The sequence below is a fragment of the Rhipicephalus microplus genome, chromosome 5 (genome assembly GCF_043290135.1).
Source record: "Rhipicephalus microplus isolate Deutch F79 chromosome 5, USDA_Rmic, whole genome shotgun sequence".
Classification (NCBI taxonomy): domain Eukaryota; kingdom Metazoa; phylum Arthropoda; class Arachnida; order Ixodida; family Ixodidae; genus Rhipicephalus; species Rhipicephalus microplus.
Window position 1 is genome coordinate 162,306,248 of NC_134704.1, and position 14,912 is coordinate 162,321,159.

A 14,912-nucleotide genomic window follows, 5' to 3' on the forward strand; every position below is an offset into this window, starting at 1 on the left:
AACCTTCTGATCTGGAGTCAGACGTGCTAAAGTTGCGCCACGGAGTCCGCTTAGGGTAGCCGTTCGCCCACACGTGGTAGCATGTTTTGCACGGCCTTATGTCGATGAAGCACAGGTAAAGGGACAAGTCATTTTAGACAGACAATTAAGTAGGTAGACAGATAGATGAAAATAATGAAAAGAGAATTTCACCCGGACGTGATTCGAACATTTCACCTAGTGATCTGGAGTCAGACGCGCTACCGTTGCACCTCCGAGTCCGCTCAGGGCAGCCGTTCGCACATACGTGGTAGCATGTTTTGCTCGGCCTTCTGTCGATGAAGCACAGGTAAAGAGACAAGTCATTGTAGAAAGACAAATAAGTAGATAGACAGATAGATGAAAATAAGAAAATAGAGAACTTCACATCGACGTGATTCGAACACGCAACCTTCTGATCTGGAGTAAGACGTCCTACCGGGTCGCCACCGAGTTGACTTAGTGTAGCCGTTCGCACACGCAGTAAGTAGCATGTATTGCTCGGCCTTCTGTCGATGAAGCATAGGTAAAGAGAGAAGTCATTGTAGACAGACAAATAAGTTGACAGATAGTTGAAAACAATAAAAAAGAGAATTAGACCCCGACGTGATTCGAACACGCAACCTTCTGATCTGGAGTCAGACGCGCTACCGTTGCGCCACCGAGTCCGCTTAGGGTAGCCGTTCGCACACACGTGGTAGCATGTTTTTTCGGCCTTGTGTCGATGAAGCACAGGTAAAGAGACAAGTCATTGTAGACAGACAAATAAGTAGATAGACAGATTGATGAAAATAAAAAAAAGGAAATTTGATCAAGACGTGATTCAAACTCGCAACCTTCTGATCTGTAGTCAGACATGCTAACATGTCGCCACCGAGTCGGTTTAGTGTGGCCATTCGCACACACGTGGTAGCATGTTTTGCTTGGCCTTCTGTCGAGGAAGCACAGGTAAAGAGACAAGTCTTTGTAGACAGACAAATAAGTAGATACACAGATAGATGAAAATAATAAATAAGCGAATTTGACCCGGACGTGATTCAAACTCGTAGCCTTCTGATCTGGAGTCAGACGTGCTACCGTGTCGCCACCGCGTCCGTTTAGGGTAGCAGTTCGCACACACGTGGTAGCATGATTTGCTCGGCCTTCTGTCGATGAAGCACACCTAAAGAGAAGAGTCATTGTAGACAGACAAATAAGTAGGTAGACAGATAGATGAAAATAATAAAAAGAGACTTTTACCCGGACGTGATTCGAACACGCAACCTTCTGATCTGGAGTCAGACGTGCTACCGTGTTGCCATCGAATCCGCTTAGGGTAGCCGTTCGCACACACGCGGTAGCATGTTTTGCTCGGCCTTCTGTCGATGCAGCACAGGTAAAGAGACAAGTCATTGTAGACAGACAAATAAGTAGATAGACAGATGAAATTAATAAGAAAGAGAATTTGACCCGGACGCGATTCGAACACGCAGCCTTCTGATCTCGAGTCGGACGCGCTAACAGTTCGCCACCGAGTCCACTTAGGGTAGCCGATCGCACACACGTGGTAGCATGTTTTGCTCGGCCTTCTATCGATGAAGCACAGGTAAAGAAACAAGTCGTTGTAGACAGACAAAGAGGTAGATAGATTGATGAAAATAACAAAAACGAGAACTTAACACGGACGTGATTCGAACACACAGCCCTCTGATCTGGGTAAGACGCGCTACCGTTGCGCCACCTAGTCCGCTTAGGGTAGCCGTTCGCACACACGTGGTAGCATGTTTTTTCGGCCTTTTGTTGATGAAGCACAGGTAAAGAGACAAGTCATCGTAGACAGACAAAGAGGTTGATAGACATATAGATGAAATTATTAAAAAAGAGGATTTGACCCGGACCTGATTCGAACACGCCACCTTGTGATCTGGAGTCAGACGTGCTACCGTATCGCCATCGAGTACACTTAGTGTAGCCGTTCGCACACACGCGGTAGCATGTTTTGCTCGGCCTTCTGTCGATGAAGCGCAGGTAAAGGGACAAGTCATTGCAGATAGACAAATAAGTAGATAGACAGATAGATGAAAATACAAAAAAGAGAATTTGTCGCGGACGTGATTAGAACACGCAACCATCTGATCTGGAGTCAGACGTGCTAAAGTTGCTTGCGCCACCGAGTCCGCTTAGGGTAGCCGTTCGCCCACACGTGGTAGCATGTTTTGCACGGCCTTATGTCGATGAAGCACAGGTAAAGGGACAAGTCATTTTAGACAGACAAATAAGTAGGTAGACAGATAGATGAAAATAATGAAAAGAGAATTTGACCCGGACGTGATTCGAACACTTCACCTACTGATCTGGAGTCAGACGCGCTACCGTTGCACCTCCGAGTCCGCTCAGGGCAGCCGTTCGCACATACGTGGTAGCATGTTTTGCTCGGCCTTCTGTCGATGAAGCACAGGTAAAGATACAAGTCATTGTAGAAAGACAAATAAGTAGATAGACAGATAGATGAAAATAACAAAAGAGAGAACTTGACATCGACGTGATTCGAACACGCAACCTTCTGATCTGGAGTCAGACGTCCTACCGGGTCGCCATCGACTTGACTTAGTGTAGCCGTTCGCACACACGCAGTAAGTAGCATGTATTGCTCGGCCTTCTGTCGATGAAGCATAGGTAAAGAGAGAAGTCATTGTAGACAGACAAATAAGTAGACAGATAGTTGAAAACAATAAAAAAGAGAATTAGACCCCGACGTGATTCGAACACGCAACCTTCTGATCTGGAGTCAGACGCGCTACAGTTGCGCCACCGAGTCCGCTTAGGGTAGCCGTTCGCACAGACGCGGTAGCATGTTTTGCTCGGCCTTCTGTCGATGTAGCACTGGTAAAGAGACAAGTCATTGTAGACAGACAAATAAGTAGATAGACAGATGAAAATAATATGAAAGAGGATTTGACCCGGACGCGATTCGAACACGCAACCTTCTGATCTGGAGTCGGACGCGCTAACAGTTCGCCACCGAGTCCACTTAGGGTAGCCGATCGCACACACGCGGTAGCATGATTTACTCGGCCTTCTGTCGATGAAGCACACGTAAAGAGACAAGTCGTTGTAGACAGACAAAGAGGTAGATAGATTTATGAAAATAACAAAAACGAGAACTTAACACGGACGTGATTCGAGCACAGAACCCTCTGATCTGGGCAAGACGCGCTACCGTTGCGCCACCGAGTCCGCTTAGGGTAGCCGTTCGCACACACGTGGTAGCATGTTTTTTCGGCTTTTTGTTGATGAAGCACAGGTAAAGAGACAAGTCATTGTAGACAGACAAATAAGTAGATAGACAGAATGATGAAAATAAGAAAGAAGGAAATTTGATCCAGACGTGATTCAAGCTCGCAACCTTCTGATCTGTAGTCAGACATGCTAACATGTCGCCATTGAGTCCGTTTAGGGTGGCCGTTCGCACACACGTGGTAGCATGTTTTGCTCGGCCTTCTGTCGAGGAAGCACAGGTAAAGAGACATGTCATTGTAGACAGACAAATAAGTAGATAGACAGATGAAAATAATAAAAAGAGAGCTTGACCCGGAGGAGATTCGAACACGCAACCTTCCGATCTGGAGTCAGACGAGCTACCGGGTTGCCACCGAGTTCACTTAGTGTAGCTGTACGCGCACACGCGGTAGCATGTTTTGCTAAGCCTTCTGTCGATGTAGCACTGGTAAAGAGACAAGTCATTGTAGACAGACAAATAAGTAGATAGACAGATAGATGAAATTAATAAAAAAGAGAACCTAACACGGACGTGATTCGAACACGCCACCCTTTGATATGGAGTCGCACGTGCTACCGTGTCGCCACCGAGTCCACTTTGTGTAGCCGTTCGCACACACGCGGTAGCATGTTTTGCTCGGCCTTCTGTCGATGCAGCACAGGTAAAGAGACAAGTCATTGTAGACAGACAAATAAGTAGATAGACAGATGAAAATAATAAGAAAGAGAATTTGACCCGGACGCGATACGAACACGCAACCTTCTGATCTGGAGTCGGACGCGCTAACAGTTCGCCAGCGAGTCCATTTAGGGTAGCCGTTCGCACACACGTGGTAGCATGTTTTGCTTGGCCTTCTATCGATGAAGCACAGGTAAAAAGACAAGTCATTGTAGACAGACAAATAAGTAGATAGACAGATAGATGAAAATAATAAAAAAGAGAACCTAACACGGACGTGATTCGAACACGCCACCCTTTGATATGGAGTCGCACGTGCTACCGTGGCGCCACCGAGTCCACTTTGTGTAGCCGTTCGCACACACGCGGTAGCATGTTTTGCTCGGCCTTCTGTCGATGCAGCACAGGTAAAGAGAGAAGTCATTGTAGACAGACAAATAAGTAGATAGACAGATGAAAATAATAAGAAAGAGAATTTGACCCGGACGCGATACGAACACGCAACCTTCTGATCTGGAGTCGGACGCGCTAACAGTTCGCCACCGAATCCACTTAGTGTAGCCGTTCGCACACACGCGGTAGCTTGTTTTGTTCGGCCTTCTGTTGATGAAGCACAGGTAAAGAGACAAGTCATTGTAGACAGACAAATAAGTAGATAGACAAATAGATGAAAATAAGAAAAAAGAGAATTTGACCCGGACGTGATTCGAACACGCAAGCTTCTGATATGGAGACAGACGTGCTACCGTGTCGCCACCGAGTCCACTTAGTGAAGCCATTCGTAAACACGCGGTAGCATGTTTCGCTCGGCCTTCTGTCGATGAAGCACAGGTAAAGAGACAAGTCATCGTAGACAGACAAAAAGGTAGATGGACATATAGATGAAATAATAAAAAAGAGGATTTGACCCGGACCTGATTCGAACACGCAACCTTGTGATCTGGAGTCAGACGTGCTACCGTATCGCCACCGAGTACACTTAGTGTAGCCATTCACACACACGCGGTAGCATGTTTTGCTCGGCCTTCTGTCGATGAAGCACAGGTAAAGGGACAAGTCATTGCAGATAGACAAATAGGTAGATAGACAGATAGATGAAATTACTAAAAAGAGAATTTGAAGCGGACGTGATTAGAACCCGCAACCTTCTGATCTGGAGTCAGACGTGCTACAGTTGCTAGCGCCACCGAGTCCGCTTAGGGTAGCCGTTCGCCCACACGTGGTAGCCTGTTTTGCTCGGCCTTCTGTCGATGAAGCACAGGTAAAGGGACAAGTCATTGCAGATAGACAAATAAGTAGATAGACAGATAGATGAAAATACTAAAAAGAGAATTTGACGCGGACGTGATTAGAACACGCAACCTTCTGATCTGGAGTCAGACGTGCTAAAGTTGCGCCACCGAGTCCGCTTAGGGTAGCCGTTCGCCCACACGTGGTAGCATGTTTTGCACGGCCTTATGTCGATGAAGCACAGGTAAAGGGACAAGTCATTTTAGACAGACAAATAAGTAGATAGACAGATAGATGAAAATAATGAAAAGAGAATTTGACCCGGACGTGATTCGAACATTTCACCTACTGATCTGGAGTCAGACGCGCTACCGTTGCACCTCCGAGTCCGCTCAGGGCAGCCGTTCGCACACACGTGGTAGCATGTTTTGCTCGGCCTTCTGTCGATGAAGCACAGGTAAAGAGACAAGTCATTGTAGAAAGACAAATACGTAGATAGACAGATAGATGAAAATAACAAAAGAGAGAACTTGACATCGACGTGATTCGAACACGCAACCTTCTGATTTTGAGTCAGACGTCCTACCGGGTCGCCATCGACTTGACTTAGTGTAGCCGTTCGCACACACGCAGTAAGTAGCATGTATTGCTCGGCCTTCTGTCGATGAAGCATAGGTAAAGAGAGAAGTCATTGTAGACAGACAAATAAGTAGACAGATAGTTGAAAACAATAAAAAAGAGAATTAGACCCCGACGTGATTCGAACACGCAACCTTCTGATCTGGAGTCAGACGCGCTACAGTTGCGCCACCGAGTCCGCTTAGGGTAGCCGTTCGCACAGACGCGGTAGCATGTTTTGCTCGGCCTTCTGTCGATGTAGCACTGGTAAAGAGACAAGTCATTGTAGACAGACAAATAAGTAGATAGACAGATGAAAATAATATGAAAGAGGATTTGACCCGGACGCGATTCGAACACGCAACCTTCTGATCTGGAGTCGGACGCGCTAACAGTTCGCCACCGAGTCCACTTAGGGTAGCCGATCGCACACACGCGGTAGCATGATTTACTCGGCCTTCTGTCGATGAAGCACACGTAAAGAGACAAGTCGTTGTAGACAGACAAAGAGGTAGATAGATTTATGAAAATAACAAAAACGAGAACTTAACACGGACGTGATTCGAGCACAGAACCCTCTGATCTGGGCAAGACGCGCTACCGTTGCGCCACCGAGTCCGCTTAGGGTAGCCGTTCGCACACACGTGGTAGCATGTTTTTTCGGCTTTTTGTTGATGAAGCACAGGTAAAGAGACAAGTCATTGTAGACAGACAAATAAGTAGATAGACAGAATGATGAAAATAAGAAAGAAGGAAATTTGATCCAGACGTGATTCAAGCTCGCAACCTTCTGATCTGTAGTCAGACATGCTAACATGTCGCCATTGAGTCCGTTTAGGGTGGCCGTTCGCACACACGTGGTAGCATGTTTTGCTCGGCCTTCTGTCGAGGAAGCACAGGTAAAGAGACATGTCATTGTAGACAGACAAATAAGTAGATAGACAGATGAAAATAATAAAAAGAGAGCTTGACCCGGAGGAGATTCGAACACGCAACCTTCCGATCTGGAGTCAGACGAGCTACCGGGTTGCCACCGAGTTCACTTAGTGTAGCTGTACGCGCACACGCGGTAGCATGTTTTGCTAAGCCTTCTGTCGATGTAGCACTGGTAAAGAGACAAGTCATTGTAGACAGACAAATAAGTAGATAGACAGATAGATGAAATTAATAAAAAAGAGAACCTAACACGGACGTGATTCGAACACGCCACCCTTTGATATGGAGTCGCACGTGCTACCGTGTCGCCACCGAGTCCACTTTGTGTAGCCGTTCGCACACACGCGGTAGCATGTTTTGCTCGGCCTTCTGTCGATGCAGCACAGGTAAAGAGACAAGTCATTGTAGACAGACAAATAAGTAGATAGACAGATGAAAATAATAAGAAAGAGAATTTGACCCGGACGCGATACGAACACGCAACCTTCTGATCTGGAGTCGGACGCGCTAACAGTTCGCCAGCGAGTCCATTTAGGGTAGCCGTTCGCACACACGTGGTAGCATGTTTTGCTTGGCCTTCTATCGATGAAGCACAGGTAAAAAGACAAGTCATTGTAGACAGACAAATAAGTAGATAGACAGATAGATGAAAATAATAAAAAAGAGAACCTAACACGGACGTGATTCGAACACGCCACCCTTTGATATGGAGTCGCACGTGCTACCGTGGCGCCACCGAGTCCACTTTGTGTAGCCGTTCGCACACACGCGGTAGCATGTTTTGCTCGGCCTTCTGTCGATGCAGCACAGGTAAAGAGAGAAGTCATTGTAGACAGACAAATAAGTAGATAGACAGATGAAAATAATAAGAAAGAGAATTTGACCCGGACGCGATACGAACACGCAACCTTCTGATCTGGAGTCGGACGCGCTAACAGTTCGCCACCGAATCCACTTAGTGTAGCCGTTCGCACACACGCGGTAGCTTGTTTTGTTCGGCCTTCTGTTGATGAAGCACAGGTAAAGAGACAAGTCATTGTAGACAGACAAATAAGTAGATAGACAAATAGATGAAAATAAGAAAAAAGAGAATTTGACCCGGACGTGATTCGAACACGCAAGCTTCTGATATGGAGACAGACGTGCTACCGTGTCGCCACCGAGTCCACTTAGTGAAGCCATTCGTAAACACGCGGTAGCATGTTTCGCTCGGCCTTCTGTCGATGAAGCACAGGTAAAGAGACAAGTCATCGTAGACAGACAAAAAGGTAGATGGACATATAGATGAAATTAATAAAAAAGAGGATTTGACCCGGACCTGATTCGAACACGCAACCTTGTGATCTGGAGTCAGACGTGCTACCGTATCGCCACCGAGTACACTTAGTGTAGCCGTTCACACACACGCGGTAGCATGTTTTGCTCGGCCTTCTGTCGATGAAGCACAGGTAAAGGGACAAGTCATTGCAGATAGACAAATAGGTAGATAGACAGATAGATGAAATTACTAAAAAGAGAATTTGAAGCGGACGTGATTAGAACCCGCAACCTTCTGATCTGGAGTCAGACGCGCTACCGTTGCACCTCCGAGTCCGCTCAGGGCAGCCGTTCGCACACACGTGGTAGCATGTTTTGCTCGGCCTTCTGTCGATGAAGCACAGGTAAAGAGACAAGTCATTGTAGAAAGACAAATACGTAGATAGACAGATAGATGAAAATAACAAAAGAGAGAACTTGACATCGACGTGATTCGAACACGCAACCTTCTGATTTTGAGTCAGACGTCCTACCGGGTCGCCACCGAGTTGACTTAGTGTAGCCGTTCGCACACACGCAGTAGCATGTATTGCTCGGCCTTCTGTCGATGAAGCACAGGTAACGAGACAAGTCATTGTAGACAGACAAATAAGTAGATAGACAAATAGATGAAAATAATAAAAAAGAGAATTTGACCCGGACGTGATTCGAACACGCAACCTTCTGATCTGGAGTCAGACGTGCTACCGTGTCGCAACCGAGTCCACTTAGTGAAGCCGTTCGCACACACGCGGTAGCATGATTTGCTCGGCCTTCTGTCGATGAAGTACAGGTAAAGAGACATGTCATTGTAGACAGACAAATAAGTAGATAGACAGATAAAAATAATAAAAAGAGAGCTTGACCCGGACGTGATTCGAACTCGCAACCTTCTGATATGGAGACAGACGTGCTACCGTGTCGCCACCGAGTCCACTTAGTGAAGCCGTTCGTACACACGCGGTAGCATGTTTCGCTCGGCCTTCTGTCGATGAAGCACAGGTAAAGAGACAAGTCATCGTAGACAGACAAAAAAAAGTTAAACAGATGAAAATAATGAAAAAGAGAATTTGACCCGGACGTGATTCGAACACGCAACCTTCTGATCTGGAGTCAGACGTGCTACCGTGTCGCCACCGAGTCCGTTAGGTAACCATTCGCACACACGTGGTAGCATGTTTTGCTCGGCCTTCTGTTGATGAAGCACAGGTAAAGAGACAAGTCATTGTAGACATACAAATAAGTAGATAGACAGATAGATGAAAATAATAAAAAAGAGAACCTAACACGGACGTGATTCGAACACGCAACCCTCTGATCTGGAGTCGGACGTGCTACCGTGTCGCCACCGAGTCCACTTAGTGAAGCCGTTCGTACACACGCGGTAGCATGTTTCGCTCGGCCTTCTGTCGATGAAGCACAGGTAAAGAGACAAGTCATCGTAGACAGACAAAAAAAAGTTAAACAGATGAAAATAATGAAAAAGAGAATTTGACCCGGACGTGATTCGAACACGCAACCTTCTGATCTGGAGTCAGACGTGCTACCGTGTCGCCACCGAGTCCACTTTGTGTAGCCGTTCGCACACACGCGGTAGCATGTTTTGCTCAGCCTTTTGTCGATGCAGTACAGGTAAAGAGACAAGTCATTGTAGACAGACAAATAAGTAGATAGACAGATTAAAATAATAAGAAAGAGAATTTGACCCGGACGAGATACGAACACGCAACCTTCTGATCTGAAGTCGGACGCGCTAACAGTTCGCCACCGAGTCCACTTAAGGTAGCCGTTCGCACACACGTGGTAGCATGTTTTGCTCGGCCTTCTATCGATGAAGCAATGGAAAATAAACAAGTCATATTAGACAAAGAGGTAGATAGACAGATGAAAATAACAAAAACGAGAACTTAACACGGACGTGATTCGAACACGCAACCCTCTGATCCGTAGTAAGACGCGCTACCGTGTCGCCACCGAATCCACTTAGCGTAGCCGTTCGCACACACGCGGTAGCTTGTCTTGCTCGGCCTTCTGTCGATGAAGTACAGGTAACGAGAAAAGTCATTGTACACAGACAAATAAGTAGATAGACAAATAGATGAAAATAAGAAAAAAGAGAATTTACCCGGACGTGGTTCGAACACGCAACCTTCTGATATGGAGACAGACGTGCTACCGTGTCGCCACCGAGTCCACTTAGTGAAGCCGTTCGTACACACGCGGTAGCATGTTTCGCTCGGCCTTCTGTCGATGAAGTACAGGTAAAGAGACAAGTCATCGTAGACAGAAAAATAAAAAGTTAAACAGATGAAAATAATAAAACAGAGAATTTGACCCGGACGTGATTCGAACACGCAACCTTGTGATCTGGAGTCAGACGTGCTACCGTGTCGCCACCGAGCCTGTTAGGTAACCATTCGCACACACGTGGTAGCATGTTTTGCTCGGCCTTCTGTCGATGAAGCACAGGTAAAGAGACAAGTCATTGTAGACATACAGATAAGTAGATAGACAGATAGATGAAAATAATAAAAAAAGAGGATTTGACCCGGACCTGATTCGAACACGCAACCTTGTGATCTGGAGTCAGACGTGCTACCGTATCGCCACCGAGTACACTTAGTGTAGCCGTTCACACACACGCGGTAGCATGTTTTGCTCGGCCTTCTGTCGATGAAGCACAGGTAAAGAGACAAGTCATTGTAGACAGACAAATAAGTGGATAGACAGATGAAAATAATAAAAAAGAATTTGACGCGGACGTGATTAGAACACGCAACCTTCTGATCTGGAGACAGACGTGCTTAAGTTGCTTGTGCCACCGAGTCCACCTAGGGTAGCCGTTCGCCCACACGTGGTAGCATGTTTTGCACGGCCTTATGTCGATGAAGCACAGGTAAAGGGACAAGTCATTTTAGACAGACAAATAAGTAGATAGACAGATAGATGAAAATAATAAAAAGAGAATTTGACCCGGACGTGATTCGAACATATAACCTAGTGATCTGGAGTCAGACGGGCTACCGTTGCACCTCCGAGTCCGCTCAGGGCAGCCGTTCGCACACACGTGGTAGCATGTTTCGCTCAGCCTTCTGTCGATGAAGCACAGGTAAAGAGACAAGTCATTGTAGACAGACAAATAAGTACATAGACAGATAGATGAAAATAACAAAAGAGAGAACTTGACATTGACGTGATTCGAACACGCAACCTTCTGATCTGGAGTAAGACGTCCTACCGGGTCGCCACCGAGTTGACTTAGTGTAGCCGTTCGCACACACGCGGTAGCATGTTTTGCTCGGCCTTCTGTCGATGCAGCACAGGTAAAGAGACAAGTCATTGTAGACAGACAAATAAGTAGATAGACAGATGAAAATAATAAGAAAGAGAATTTGACCCGGACGCGATACGAACACGCAACCTTCTGATCTGGAGTCGGACGCGCTAACAGTTCGCCACCGAATCCACTTAGTGTAGCCGTTCGCACACACGCGGTAGCTTGTTTTGCTCGGCCTTCTGTTGATGAAGCACAGGTAAAGAGACAAGTCATTGTAGACTGACAAATAAGTAGATAGACAAATAGATGAAAATAAGAAAAAAGAGAATTTGACCGGGACGTGATTCGAACACGCAACCTTCTGATATGGAGACAGACGTGCTACCGTGTCGCCACCGAATCCACTTAGTGAAGCCATTCGTAAACACGCGGTAGCATGTTTCGCTCGGCCTTCTGTCGATGAAGCACAGGAAAAGAGACAAGTCATCGTAGACAGACAAAAAGGTAGATGGACATATAGATGAAATTATTAAAAAAGAGGATTTGACCCGGACCTGATTCGAACACGCAACCTTGTGATCTGGAGTCAGACGTGCTACCGTATCGCCACCGAGTACACTTAGTGTAGCCGTTCACACACACGCGGTAGCATGTTTTGCTCGGCCTTCTGTCGATGAAGCACAGGTAAAGGGACAAGTCATTGCAGATAGACAAATAGGTAGATAGACAGATAGATGAAATTACTAAAAAGAGAATTTGACGCGGACGTGATTAGAACACGCAACCTTCTGATCTGGAGTCAGACGTGCTACAGTTGCTAGCGCCACCGAGTCCGCTTAGGGTAGCCGTTCGCCCACACGTGGTAGCCTGTTTTGCTCGGCCTTCTGTCGATGAAGCACAGGTAAAGGGACAAGTCATTGCAGATAGACAAATAAGTAGATAGATAGATAGATGAAAATACTACAAAGAGAATTTGACGCGGACGTGATTAGAACACGCAACCTTCTGATCTGGAGTCAGACGTGCTAAAGTTGCGCCACCGAGTCCGCTTAGGGTAGCCGTTCGCCCGCACGTGGTAGCATGTTTTGCACGGCCTTATGTCGATGAAGCACAGGTAAAGGGACAAGTCATTTTAGACAGACAAATAAGTAGATAGACAGATAGATGAAAATAATGAAAAGAGAATTTGACCCGGACGTGATTCGAACATTTCACCTACTGATCTGGAGTCAGACGCGCTACCGTTGCACCTCCGAGTCCGCTCAGGGCAGCCGTTCGCACACACGTGGTAGCATGTTTTGCTCGGCCTTCTGTCGATGAAGCACAGGTAAAGAGACAAGTCATTGTAGAAAGACAAATAAGTAGATAGACAGATAGATGAAAATAACAAAAGAGAGAACTTGACATCGACGTGATTCGAACACGCAACCTTCTGATTTTGAGTCAGACGTCCTACCGGGTCGCCACCGAGTTGACTTAGTGTAGCCGTTCGCACACACGCAGTAGCATGTATTGCTCGGCCTTCTGTCGATGAAGCATAGGTAAAGAGAGAAGTCATTGTAGACAGACAAATAAGTAGACAGATAGTTGAAAACAATAAAAAAGAGAATGTGACCCCGACGTGATTCGAACACGCAACCTTCTGATCTGGAGTCAGACGCGCTACCGTGTCGCCACCGAATCCACTTAGCCTAGCCGTTCGCACAGACGCGGTAGCTTGTTTTGCTCGGCTTTCTGTCGATGAAGCACAGGTAACGAGACAAGTCATTGTAGACAGACAAATAAGTAGATAGACAAATAGATGAAAATAATAAAAAAGAGAATTTGACCCGGACGTGATTCGAACACGCAACCTTCTGATCTGGAGTCAGACGTGCTACCGTGTCGCAACCGAGTCCACTTAGTGAAGCCGTTCGCACACACGCGGTAGCATGATTTGCTCGGCCTTCTGTCGATGAAGTACAGGTAAAGAGACATGTCATTGTAGACAGACAAATAAGTAGATAGACAGATAAAAATAATAAAAAGAGAGCTTGACCCGGACGTGATTCGAACTCGCAACCTTCTGATATGGAGACAGACGTGCTACCGTGTCGCCACCGAGTCCACTTAGTGAAGCCGTTCGTACACACGCGGTAGCATGTTTCGCTCGGCCTTCTGTCGATGAAGCACAGGTAAAGAGACAAGTCATCGTAGACAGACAAAAAAAGTTAAACAGATGAAAATAATGAAAAAAAGAATTTGACCCGGACGTGATTCGAACACGCAACCTTCTGATCTGGAGTCAGACGTGCTACCGTGTCGCCACCGAGTCCGTTAGGTAACCATTCGCACACACGTGGTAGCATGTTTTGCTCGGCCTTCTGTTGATGAAGCACAGGTAAAGAGACAAGTCATTGTAGACATACAAATAAGTAGATAGACAGATAGATGAAAATAATAAAAAAGAGAACCTAACACGGACGTGATTCGAACACGCAACCCTCTGATCTGGAGTCGGACGTGCTACCGTGTCGCCACCGAGTCCACTTTGTGTAGTCGTTCGCACACACGCGGTAGCATGTTTTGCTCAGCCTTTTGTCGATGCAGTACAGGTAAAGAGACAAGTCATTGTAGACAGACAAATAAGTAGATAGACAGATTAAAATAATAAGAAAGAGAATTTGACCCGGACGCGATACGAACACGCAACCTTCTGATCTGAAGTCGGACGCGCTAACAGTTCGCCACCGAGTCCACTTAAGGTAGCCGTTCGCACACACGTGGTAGCATGTTTTGCTCGGCCTTCTATCGATGAAGCAATGGAAAATAAACAAGTCATTGTAGACAAAGAGGTAGATAGACAGATGAAAATAACAAAAACGAGAACTTAACACGGACGTGATTCGAACACGCAACCCTCTGATCCGTAGTAAGACGCGCTACCGTGTCGCCACCGAATCCACTTAGCGTAGCCGTTCGCACACACGCGGTAGCTTGTCTTGCTCGGCCTTCTGTCGATGAAGTACAGGCAACGAGAAAAGTCATTGTACACAGACAAATAAGTAGATAGACAAATAGATGAAAATAAGAAAAAAGAGAATTTGACCCGGACGTGGTTCGAACACGCAACCTTCTGATATGGAGACAGACGTGCTACCGTGTCGCCACCGAGTCCACTTAGTGAAGCCGTTCGTACACACGCGGTAGCATGTTTCGCTCGGCCTTCTGTCGATGAAGCACAGGTAAAGAGACAAGTCATCGTAGACAGAAAAATAAAAAGTTAAACAGATGAAAATAATAAAACAGAGAATTTGACCCGGACGTGATTCGAACACGCAACCTTGTGATCTGGAGTCAGACGTGCTACCGTGTCGCCACCGAGCCTGTTAGGTAACCATTCGCACACACGTGGTAGCATGTTTTTCTCGGCCTTCTGTCGATGAAGCACAGGTAAAGAGACAAGTCATTGTAGACATACAGATAAGTAGATAGACAGATAGATGAAAATAATAAAAAAGAGGATTTGACCCGGACCTGATTCGAACACGCAACCTTGTGATCTGGAGTCAGACGTGCTACCGTATCGCCACCGAGTACACTTAGTGTAGCCGTTCACAC

General features: G+C 46.3%; 3 non-coding genes across 3 annotated transcripts; all 3 read right to left on the reverse strand.

Moving 5' to 3' along the window:
* Positions 1–614: 614 nt before the first annotated feature.
* Positions 615–686, reverse strand: TRNAW-CCA (transfer RNA tryptophan (anticodon CCA)). Its single transcript has one exon. It is a non-coding gene; the product is annotated as a tRNA-Trp (tRNA).
* Positions 687–2,743: 2,057 nt separating this feature from the next.
* TRNAW-CCA (transfer RNA tryptophan (anticodon CCA)) lies at positions 2,744–2,815 on the reverse strand. The gene has a single exon. It is a non-coding gene; the product is annotated as a tRNA-Trp (tRNA).
* Positions 2,816–5,930: 3,115 nt separating this feature from the next.
* TRNAW-CCA (transfer RNA tryptophan (anticodon CCA)) lies at positions 5,931–6,002 on the reverse strand. Its single transcript has one exon. It is a non-coding gene; the product is annotated as a tRNA-Trp (tRNA).
* Between the last annotated feature and the right edge of the window lie 8,910 nt (positions 6,003–14,912).